This window comes from Rhinolophus sinicus, linkage group LG10, assembly GCF_036562045.2.
Source record: "Rhinolophus sinicus isolate RSC01 linkage group LG10, ASM3656204v1, whole genome shotgun sequence".
NCBI classification, from domain to species: Eukaryota; Metazoa; Chordata; class Mammalia; order Chiroptera; family Rhinolophidae; genus Rhinolophus; species Rhinolophus sinicus.
This window is the reverse complement of record NC_133759.1, coordinates 69,771,692-69,784,360: the sequence shown is the minus strand read 5'-3', so window position 1 is coordinate 69,784,360 and position 12,669 is coordinate 69,771,692.

The following is a 12,669-nucleotide window of genomic DNA, read 5'->3' as shown; positions in this document are numbered from 1 at the left end:
GACATGCTGGAGTCATTTTCGTAAGATCCAGATGGCTCTGGCTCTTCTGGATCCCAGAAGTCCATGGCCCCACCCCCACATCAGCAGAGCAAGACAGACACTTCATTCAGCAGATGAGGCTGCCTTTTTGAAGGAACTCTTATTTTACATAAGCCCCAAACATGATACTGAGTAGGGTAAATAGCTCTGGATGTCTGATTTCTCCACGGTGAACCTTGGCCAGGGTCTCCAATCCAGCAGTTTTAAAGGACCCACGGCTGTGGTACTCTGGCAGATGCAGAGGCCCAGGCCCCATCCCTAAGGCTCAGGCTCAGGGGTCCAGGATAGGCCCGGGGTCATGATGATAACATGTCCCCAGGTGATGACAACACAGTGGTCCACAATCCCCAGAATGAGAAATCATCAGCCTGGGCTCCACAGAGCATGGTGCCAAAGGCACGACCACACAAAAGCACAGTGGGGGACCCGCATCCCAGACCCTTTTAGCCCAGCCTGCAGGATGGTTTCAGCTCACGTAATTGGCAGCAAACCTTTAGAACTGGAGGTTATACACACCAACCTTGGTCTCAGGCTTTTCTTGAGAAGCTGCACCATCTGCTAGCTCTGGCCCACATCTCCTGATGGCAATCCTATACAGTCCCCACTGGCCTTCCTACCCATTTGTGGGGCCCATCTGGGCTGTAGTTGGTTGGGTTTGGGAGCTTAAGGGAGCCCCGAGGTTGGTATCCACGTGTTTTCAAATACAATCCATTCACAGCCCTCTGTAATCTGATCCAGTCTCAATTTTCCAACTACTTGAAAATGATACCACTCTCTTTTTTCTTTTTTTTTAATACCCAGAAGAGAAGGTTTCAGAAACTGCCAGGCGTGTCTGATGGCCCTTCCTTATAGGTGGTTTCTGAGCGATAGAGTCAGGAGTTTTGCTGGCAGAGCTGGACAGAATAAGCCAGACTGGCCCTCGGCTAAGACAGATGTCCGCTCTGTCCCCAGAACTGAACTCGCCCACGTATCCTGGAGGAGCAGCTGGGCAGGAAAGGATGCTTGCTGGGCCATGAATGCACCCTGGAGGATTCATGGCCCAGCAAGCCGGGCTGTGCTGGGACCAAGGAGGGCCGGGCTGTGAGGGACCAAGGAGTGCAGAGCCTCCTATTCAGCCATCCAGGAGGACAGAGGGCCGTGTCATGGGCCCAGGCCATAGTGTGGGAGTGGGAACTGTCCTCTGCCCCTGGGTCAGTGGGTGCCGTGGAAGCCTGTACCATCCAGGAGCTGAGAAAGGCAAGGGTGATGAGCAGTGGCCTCCAACCCCAGCTGGGGAGGCAGGCACTCATGGCAGGATAAATTGAACCTTTCACCCTGGCCCTGGGGAGCTTACTGAAGCTTAAAGAAGCCACTTGAGCTTGGCATTGTTCATGGACACACTCAGGAGGAAGCATTTCCAGTTACAATGGGACTCCCTGGAGGGGAAAAGTTGGGTCAGATGGAGGCCTGTGCACCATAAGCATAAAGATGCCAGGTGACTGGAAGCTGAATAACAGCCCCTAGGTTGTCCTCACCCCAATTCATTGGGACCTGTGACTGTCACCTTACGTGACAAAGGGGACTTTGTGTGTGTGATTAATTTAAGAATCTTGAGATGGGAGATTCTTTTAGATCACCCAGGTGGGCCCTCAATGCAATCACAAGTGTCCTTATGAAAGGGGGAAGATGTGACTTTAGAAGAAGGTGACGTGACGAGGAAGCAGAGGTTGGAATGTGTGCTTTGAAGATGGAGGAAGGGGACCAGAGCAGCACTAGCAGCTGAAATAGTCCAGGAAATGGATTCTCCCCTAGAGCCTGCAGGAGGAACCAGCCCTGCTGACACCTTGACTTTAGCCCAATGAGACTGCCTTTGAACTTCTGACCTCCAGAACTGTGTGTGAGAGGATAAACATGTGCAGTTTAAAGCCACCAGGCTTGTGGGGAGTTGTGCTGCAGCCCAGGAAGCGAATACAGTGACTCCCTCCCAGGCAATGGGTCCGGTCCCATGAGTGGAAAGACCATGTGGAGTGGCCTCGTGGTCTGCAGAGAAAGCCAATGGTCGCAGGGTGAGTGTGTCTGGTGCTAGGGGCCCTGAGAATAAAAGCTACCCCAGCTTTGCTAGTACAGGACCCTGGCCCTAATAGTCCAGCCCCTCACCATTGGCAGGAAAGCAAAGCCCACCCTTCAGTGTCAGCTGTAGCAGCTGGGAAGAGGTGGGTCCCAGAGATCCATCGGGACCTGCCATCCTGGGGAAGGGGCCAACACTGGGCAGGGAGGGAGGAAAGAGGGGAGCCATTGAGGACCCCACAGGAGGACAGAAGGGAGACAAGGAGGGAGGACAAGGACTAGGCTCCCAGGTGCCCCAAGGGCCCAGACCAGCCTGCCCTACCCAAGGACACCAACTTGAGGCCTTTGGCAAGAGAACGTCCTAAATGTCTTGTCCAGGGCAGGCGTACGGAGGCTTTGCCCAGGAGATGACTGAGCCTTGGCCCAAGTGAAAGTTCAGAAAGAAGAGAGCAGGGTGGTAGGTGTTGTGGCCCAAGGGCGCCAACACACAACAGGCTTCTCGCTGCCCTTCAGGTGCTTATCAGTAGTCTTTACAAGACCCTTCACACTCCCACCTAGCAACCAGTCCCAAAGCCAATGCCACATGTTTCTGGTTTCCATCAAGACAGAGCCCTACTTCCAGTGATGAAATTTGTTCCAGTTAGCTTCTAATCATGGATTGGTCTTTCTGGTGACATGCCCCTGTCTCAGAGCCATCCAGGATCCCACCCAGAGTCACCTCAATAACAAAAGATGCTGCTAGTGCTCTTATCACTTAGGAATTTACAAGTGTTTTAGGAGCCCTGTGTCAAGGATGAGGTCAACAAGTGATGCTTCTAGTGTCCATATGGCTGTATGTCACATGAACGTACTACCCTGGTAATCATTAGTCTGCTCACTGAAATTTCAGGAGTTCCTACTCAATGGTCAGATTATACTTCTGCACCCCCTGGAAGTTAGATGCAGTCATGTGACTTGCTTTAGTCAATGAAATGTGTGCAGAAATGACAGATGCCATGCTCTTCCTCTTGTTGCAGAGATCAGCAGGAGCTCCATCAGCCCGGGTCCTGGAGTAAGAACCACACAGAGTGAAGCTGACAACAGCCTGGAATAAACACGGAGCATGAGCAAGGTTTGAAAGCCAATGGGATTTTGGCATTGTTTGTGACCATAGCACAACCTAGCTCCTCCTGACTGATATGGTTATCTATACAAAAAATAAAATAAAATTTGCATTAAAAATAAAAACACTTGGGCGGCCAGATGGCTCAGTTGATTAGAGCATGAGCTCTCAACAGCAAGGTTGCCAGTTCAATTCCCGCATGTGATGGTAGGCTGCACCCCCTGCACTAAGGATTGAAAACGGTGACTGGACTTGGAGCTGAGCTGTGCCCTCCACAACTCAATTGAAGGACAGTGACTTGGAGCTGATGGGTCCTGGAAAAAACACACTGTTCTCCAATACTCCCCAATAATAAATAAATAAATAGATAGATAGATAGATAGATAAATAAATAAATAAATAAATAAATAAATAAATAAATAAATAAAAACACTTACATCAGTCTGAATCCAGGAAGGCAAAAGAAACCACTGAGTTATTTGAACAGGCAAAGTTTAGCACAACAAATTATGAACCATAACAAGGATTGGCATACCAAGGGGTTGGATGATTAAAAGTAAAAAGAACTCTAAAGAATAAGGGAATACTAAAAAGAACTTCATGCTTTAAAAAGTGATACGATAAAAGTGGAAATTTCCTAGAAAAACAAGTTATCAAACTGACAAGAAGAAACTGAAAAATCTGAATGGGCCGGTAATTTTAGAGTGTTTGAGCAACTCTAAACTCCGTTGTACTAAAGAAAAAGGCATTTCCTTCTGGGCTACATCTGCGAGGACTCTTGTGGTGGTGAACAGTTGGAATCCAGCATAAACTGGCCCCAGCAAAACTTCAGAGTCTTTGGCTCAAGTAACTGGAAAGTCCAGCTCAGCAGTGGCCTGAGGCCCACTGGCACCTGTGAGGCTGTCAGAAGCCTGCTCTTTCCTCTTGGCCTGGTTCCCTTCTCAGGCAGGCCATCCCCAGGTGTGTGGGCATCAAGGCCCATTCCCCACTGTAGCTCAAGGCTAACCCTCCATGAGTTTGGAAAATCTCCTCCCCAGAAATTCCAGCAAGGGTCTCAGAACACCCTCTGGCAGACCGATGTGGCATGTGCCCACCCTGGGCCCTTTGCTGGCCTGTCAGCAGGCCTGCATCATGACTTCTGTGGGCCCCTGGCACTGCTGACTTCGTAGGCCCCTTCCTCCATAAGACATATTTTAAAATATGCTTTACGACTGCATTGGTGTGAAGACAAATATAATCTTGGATACCGTAAAAGTTCATTTTTTTTCTTCTGATTTTAAGAGAAATTAAAACATTTCCATAAGCCTCTGAAAGCATTTTGGGCCCTAGGCACTGTGCCTTCTTTGCCTAAAGGACAAGTCAATCCTGAATGGCCAGACTAGGGCCAGGGACTCACTTTGAACCTCGGGAGGTGGGGCTCACCCAAGCTACACGGGTCCCACAAAGAAAATCCAAGGGTCTTTCACCAAAGAAGGGGGTATGTAAAGAGGCTCCATGCAGGCAAACCACAGATGATCCCAAGCCAGGCCCAGCTGACGAGCATGCGCCCCTGCTGAGATCCACACTTCCTGTGCCAGACCTGAATGGGAGCTGGGTGGGGGAAATGGGAGCAGGGGATGAAGATGTAGAGAAAAAGGGAGACAGAGCTCTGACCTTGAGGGGTTCACAGGAAAGGCTTCTTTCCCTGGAAATCTATCTGTCTGAGAACAGAACCCACAGGCCCTATGAAAACTGCTGACTGAGCAACACATCTGGGGCTAAATCCATTCATTTATTCTTTCAGTCACTTTCTTTGAGTATTAACACTTTCAGTCTAACTAGGTAGGAGGCACAAATAGGGCCTGCAGCACTTTGACACAGGCGAGAAAGGGCACATACCATGTTTCAATGAATTCAGTGTTTCCTTGAACTTTGAATTAGTTGCCTTACCACTATATGCATCCCTTTACCCTCTCCTCTTTAAAAAGTTATTACATGTATTACATTTACACAGATTGCAAAACCTGTCAAACAATGTTATACTTTCTTCTTTTAGTAGTCATTCATATTTTTTAGAGAATTTAAGAGGAGAAAAATAGTCTAGTATATTTACCCAGATATTTAGCATTCTGGTGCTTTTCTTTTATTCTTGAAGTCCCAAGCCCACTTCTGGTATCATTTCTCTTCAACCTGAAGAACTCCCTTAAGCATTTCTTTTACAGCAGATCTGCTAGCAACAAATCTCCTCGTGTTACTTCATCTGAGAGCATCTTAATTTCACCATTATTCCTAAAAAATATTTTAGCTGGATATAGAATTCCTGGTTGACAATTATTTCCCTTCGGCACTTTGAAGCTGCTGCTCCACTGTCTTCTGGGGTCTATGGTTTCTAATGAACAATCCACAGTTGTTTGAATTGTTGTTCCCCTACATGCAATGTGTCACTTTTCTCTGGCTAATTTCAAGGTTTATTTTTCCCCCAGCCTTCCTGAGATATAATTGACATGTAACATTGTGTATGTTTAAGGTGTACAACAAGATGATTTGATATATATATATATATATATATATATATATATATATATATATATATGAAATATTACCACCTTAAAGCTAGTTAACACCTCTATCACCTCATATAATTACCTTTTTTTGTGTATCTGTGATAAGAACATTTAAGATTTACCCTTAGCAATTTTCAAGTATATAATACACCATTGTTAACTATAATCATTATACTATACATTAGATTCCCAGAACTTATTCATCTTATGACTGAAAGTTTGTACCCTTTGACCAACATCTCACCATCTCCTTCACCACCCTGCTCCAGGCTCTGGCATCCCCTATTCTATTCTCTGTTTCTGTGAGTTCAGTTTTTTTTAGATTCCACATATAAGTGAGTATTTGTCTTTTGCTGTCTGATTTATTTCACTTAGCATAATGCCCGTAAGTTCCATCCACATTGTCACAAAGGCAGGATTTTTTTTTTCTGGCCAAATAATATTTCATTGTGTGTGTGTGTATATATGTATATTTGTGTATATATTACATTTTCTTTCTCCATTCATCCATTGATAAACACTTGGGTTATTTCCATGCCTTGGCTATTGTGAATAATGCTGCAAAGAATATGAGGGTGCAGATACCGCTTCAAGATAGTGATGTCATTTCTTTCAGATATATGCCCAGAAGTGGGATTTCTGGATCGTATGATAGCTCTATTTTTTATTTTAATTGAATTTTTTGAGGAACCTCCATATTGTTTCCATAGTGACTGTACCGATTTATATTTCTATCAACAGCGCACAAGTGTTCTCTTTTTTCCACATCCTTGCCAACACTTATCTCTTGTCTTTTTGGTAATAGCCATTCTGCCAGGTGTGAAGTGATAGCTCTTTGTGGTTTTGATTTGCATTTTCCTCATGATTAGTAATGGTGAGCACCTTTTTATATACCTGTTGGCCATTTGTATGTCTTTGGGAAAATGTCTATTCAGGTCCTCTGCTGATTTTTAAATTGGACTATTTGGGTTTTTTTGGTATTGAGTTGTATGAGTTTCTCATATATTTTGGATATTAACCTTTTATCAGATATATGGTTTGCAAATATCTTCTCCCATTCTGTAGGTTGCCTTTTCATTTATCAACTGTTTGTTTTGCTGTGCAGAAGTTTTTCAGTTTGATGTAGTCCCACCTGTTGATTTCTGCTTTTGGTGCTTGTTTTTGGTGTCATATTCAAAAAATTGTTGCCAAAACCAATGCCAAGAAGCTTTCCCCTATGTTTTCTTTTAGGAGTTTTACAGTTTCAGGTGTTATGCTTAGGTCTTTAATCCGTTTTGAGTTAATTTTTGGTGGATGATGTAGAATAGGGGTCCAATTTCATTCTTTTGCATGTGACTATTTAGTTTGCCAACACCATTTGTTAAAGAGACTGTCTTTTTCCCATTGAGTATTCTTGGTTCCCTTATCAAATATTAGTTGACTGTTTATAAAGGAGTTCATTTCTGGCCTCTTGATTCTGTTCCTTCCACTGGTCTCTGTGTCTGTTTTTATGCCAAAACCATACTATTTTATTACCATAGTTTTGTAATATAGTTTGAAATCAGGAAGTGTGATGCCTCCAGCTTTATTCTTATTTCTCAGGATTGCTTTGGCTGTTTGGAGTCTTTGTGGTTCCATATAAATTTTAGGATTTTTTTTTTCCTATTTCTGTGAAAAATGGGGATTTTGTTAGGGATTGTATGAAATCTATAGATGGCTGTGGGTAGTATAGAGATTCTAACAATATTAGTTCTTCTAATCCATGGACATGAACATTCAAGATTTATTTTTGTCTTCAGTTTTCATCAGCTTTGTTATGACGTGATTGAGTGTGGTTTTCTTTTAGTTTATGTTATTTGAGATTTTCTGAGCTTCTCAAATCCATAAATGTTTACCTTCATCAAACTTGGGAAATTTTCAGCCCTTATTTCTTCTTTTTTTTTTTTCTGTACCAATCATGTTCTCCCCTCTTTCTGAGACTCCAATAACATGAATCATAAAACTTTTGATATTGTCCCACGATCCCTGAAGTTCTTCTTCTTTTTTTTTCTTCACTTTTTCTTTCTCTGTATTTTTTAAATTGGATAATTCCTAAGGCTCTAAGAACAAGTCCATTATTTCCTCTGTCATCTCCTTTTTGCTATATATCTCATCCAATGAATTTTAAATTTCAGGTATTGTATTGTATTTTTCAGTTTTAAAATTTCCATTTGGTTGTTTCAGCTTCTCTGTTGAGAATATCTATCTTTCCATTGTTTAAAGAGTGTTTACTTATGCCTCCTGGATTATAATTTTAATCGCTGCTTCAACGTTTGTGTTATCTGGGGGTTGGCATCTTTTGTTAATTCTCTTTTCCCTTGACATTTGGCCATATTTTCCTCATTATTGATTCTTCAAGTAATTTTGGATTATATCCTGGACATTTTAAATACCATATTATGAGATTCTGGGTATTATTAAATTCCTCTGAAGAATGATTTTTGTTGTGGTGATTTTAACAATCAGTCAATCCATCCTGGTTAGGTTCAGATTACAAGTTCTACCCTAACTTCTGTGGGTGGTAGATACAATGTCACCTTTTCAAAGGCATTGCTTAGCAGGAAAGTAAAGTGGCACAGCTAATCTGGAAACTAGTTTGGCAGTTTCTTATAAAACTAAATACATACTTGCCATATGACCCAGCAATTTCACTCTTGGGCATTTATCTCAGATAAATGAAAACTTATGTTCATACAAAAACCTGTACGTGAATGTTCATAGCAGCTTTATTTATAATAGTCCCAAACCAGAAACAACCCTAACGTCCTTCATCAGGTGAATGGTTAAGTGAACTCTGTTACCATCACACTATGGAACATTACTCAGTGTTAAAGAAGACCATGCTATAGAAACATGTCATACCTTGAATGGATCTCATAGGAATTTTGCTTAGTGGAAAAAGCCAATCTTAGAGAGTTAGATACTGTGTGATTCTTAGAGAGTTTATACTGTGTGGTTCTATTTATCCGATATTCTCGAAATGACAAAATCATAGAAATTGAGACCAGATTGGTGGTTGCCAGAGGACAGGGAAAGGGAAGGAGTTGGATTCAACTGTAAAGAGGCAGCAGGAGGGAATCTATTTATGGGGATGGAATGGTTCTCGGTCTTGATTGTGGTGGTGGTTACACAAATCTATACATGGGATAAAATTGCTTAGAATGGCATACACACAGCGCATGTAAAACCTGGTGAAATCTGACGAAGGTCTGTGTCTAGTTGATAGTATTGCAGCAAATCAGGTTCCTGGTTTTGATATTAGACTGCAGTTATGTAAGATATCACCACTGAGGTAGCTGGGTGAAGGGTACACAAGATTTTCTACCTCCCATGAATCTATAATCATTTCAAAATGAAAGACTTGTAAATGAACTTTGCCATGCTGCTTTGGGTCTGGTCCCTGCAGCAGGGAAGTGAGCCTGAGATCTATCCGTACTGACTCACCACAGAATGAGGACTCTGTTCTCATGCTCTTTCCTCTGGGATTTACTACACGTTCTAACGTGAGTCTCCTCTTAGAGGTGTAGTATTTGTGCTGCTGGCACCACACTATAGCTTTGTAATTGGGACTGTCCTCAGGGCAGGAACAGGAATTAATAAAAAAGCCCAAGGAATTTCCTACACACATTTCATCTTTTTTTTTTTTTTTTTAATTTATTGAGGTGACAATTGTTAGTAAAATTACATAGATTTCAGGTGTACAATTCTGTATTACATCATCTATAAATCCCATTGTGTGTTCATCACCCAGAGTCAGTTCTCCTTCCATCACTATATATTCGATCCCCCTTACCCTCATCTCCCACCCCCCTTACCCTCTGGCAACCACTAAACCATTGTCTGTGTCTATGAGTTTCTGTTTCTCATTTGTTTGTCTTGTTCTTTTCTGGCTTTTGGTTTATATACCACATATCAGTGAAATCACATGGTTCTCTGCTTTTTCTGTCTGACTTATTTCGCTCAGCATTACACTCTCAAGATCCATCCATGTTGTCACAAATGTTCCTATATCATCTTTTCTTACCGCCGAATAGTATTCCATTGTGTATATATACCACAACTTCTTTATCCATTCATCTATCGAAGGACATTTTGGTTGTTTCCATGTCTTGGCCACCGTAAACAAAGCTGCAATGAACATTGGAGCACACGTGTCTTTATCTCTAAATGTTTTCAGATTTTTGGGTAGATACCCAGGAGAGGGATTGCTGGGTCATATGGCAATTCTATTCGTAATTTTTGAGGAACCTCCACACTGCCTTCCATAACGGCTGCACCAGTCTGCATTCCCACCAACAGTGTATGAGGGTTCCTTTTCTCCACAGCCTCTCCAACATTTGTTACTATTTGTCTTGTTGATGATAGCCATTCTGACTGGGGTGAGGTGATATCTCATTGTGGTTTTGATTTGCATTTCTCTGATGATTAGTGATGTTGAGCATTTTTTCATATGTCTATTTGCCATTTGTATGTCCTCTTTGGAGAAATGTCTCTTCAAGTCCTCTGCCCATTTTTCAATTGGGTTGTTTGTTTTTTTGTTGTTGAGTTGCATGAGTTCCTTGTATATTCTGGATACTAGCCCCTTATCGGAGGCACTGTTTGCAAAAATCTTCTCCCATTCAGTTGGTGGCCTCTTTATTTTGTCAATGGTTTCTTTTGCTGTGCAGAAGCTTTTAAGTTTCATATAGTCCCATTCGTTTATTTTAGCTTTTACTTCCATTGCCTTTGGAGTCAAATTCATAAAATGCTCTTTGAACCCAAGGTCCATAAGTTTAGTACCTATGTTTTCTTCTATGCAGTTTATTGTGTCAGGTCTTATGCTTAAGTCTTTGATCCATTTTGAATTAACTTTGGTACATGGTGACAAATAGCAGTCCAGTTTCATTCTTTTGCACGTGGCTATCCAATTCTCCCAGCACCATTTATTGAAGAGGCTGTCTTTGCTCCATTGTATGTTTTAGCTTCTTTGTCAAAAATTATCTGTCCATATTTATGTGGTTTTATTTCTGGGTTCTCAATTCTATTCCATTGGTCTATGTGTCTGTTTTTCTGCCAATACCATGCTGTTTTGATTATTGTAGCCCTGTAGTACAAGCCAAAGTCAGGAAGTGTGATACCTCCATTATTGTTCTTTTTTCTTAAGATTGCTTTGGCTATTCGGGGTCTTTTGTGGTTCCAAACAAATCTGATGATTTTTGTTCTATTTCTTTAAAATATGCCATTGGGATTTTGATGGGGATTGCATTGAATCTGTATATTGCTTTGGGTAATATGGCCATTTTAACTATGTTGATTCTTCCAATCCATGAGCACGGAATGTCTTTCCATTTCTTTGTGTCTTCTTCAATTTCTTTCAAAAAAGTCTTATAGTTTTCAGCATATAGGTCTTTCACATCCTTGGTTAAGTTTATTCCTAGGTATTTTATTCTTTTGGTTGCAATTGCAAAAGGAATTGTTTTTGTATTTCTTTTCTGAGATTTCATTGTTAGTATATAGGAAGGCAATGGACTTTTGTGCGTTGATTTTGTAGCCAGCAACTTTACTGTATTCATTGATTGTTTCTAATAGCTTTTTGGTGGAGTCTTTAGGGTTTTCTATATATAGCATCATGTCATCTGCAAAGAGTGATAATTTAACTTCTTCATTCCCAATTTGGATGCCTTTTATTTCTTTCTCTTGCCTGATTGCTCTGGCAAGGACTTCCAACACTATGTTGAAAAGCAGAGGTGATAGGGGACATCCCTGTCGTGTTCCTGAACGTAGAGCAAAGGGCTTCAGTTTTCTCCATTAATTATGAGATTAGCAGAGGGCTTGTCATATATGGCCTTTATTATGTTAAGGTATTTTCCTTCTATACCCATTTTATTAAGTGTTTTAATCATAAATGGATGTTGTATCTTGTCAAATGCTTTTTTGCATCAATTGATATAATCATATGATTTTTGTCCTTTATTTTGTTTATGTGATGTATCACATTGATGGATTTGCGTATGTTGAACCATCCTTGTGCCCCGGGGATGAACCCCACTTGGTCGTGATGAATAATCTTTTTAATGCATTGTTGTATTCGATTTGCTAGAATTTTATTTAGGATTTTTGCATCGGTATTCATTAGAGATATTGGTCTGTAGTTTTCTTTTTTTGTGCTGTCCTTACCAGGTTTTGGTATCAGGGTAATGTTGGCCTCATAAAATGAGTTAGGGAGTACTGTCTCTTCTTCAATTTTTTGGAAGAGTTTGTGCAGAATTGGTATTAGATCCTCTTTGAAGGTTTGGTAGAATTCACTAGTGAAGCCATCTGGTCCCGGACTTTTGCTTTTGGGAAGGTTTTGGATGACTGATTCAATTTCGTTACTAGTGATCGGTCTGTTTAGATTTTCCAGTTCTTCATGGTTCAGCCTTGGAAGGCTATATGTTTCTAAGAACTTGTCCATTTCTTCTAGGTTGTTGAATTTGGTGGCATATAGTCCTTCATAGTATTCTTGGATGATCCTTTGTATTTCTGTGGTGTCCGTGATAACTTCCCCTTTTACGTTTCTGATTTTGTTAATCAGTGTCTTCTCTCTTTGTATCTTAGTAATTCTAGCCAAGGGTTTGTCAATTTTGTTAATCTTTTCAAAGAACCAGCTCTTTGTCACATTAATTTATTCTATTGTCTTTTTGTTCTCTATTTCATTTAGTTCTGCTCTAATTTTTGTTATTTCCTTTCTTCTGCTGACCTTGGGTTTTACTTGTTCTTCTTTTTCTAGTTCTTTAAGGTGTAACATGAGGTTATTTATTTGGGAGTTTTCTTGTTTCTTGAGATAGGCCTGTAATGAGATAAATTTCCCTCTTAAAACTGCTTTCGCTGCATCCCAAAAATTTTGGTAGGATGTATTTTCATTGTCATTTGTTTCTATGTATCTTTTGATCTCTCCTCTAA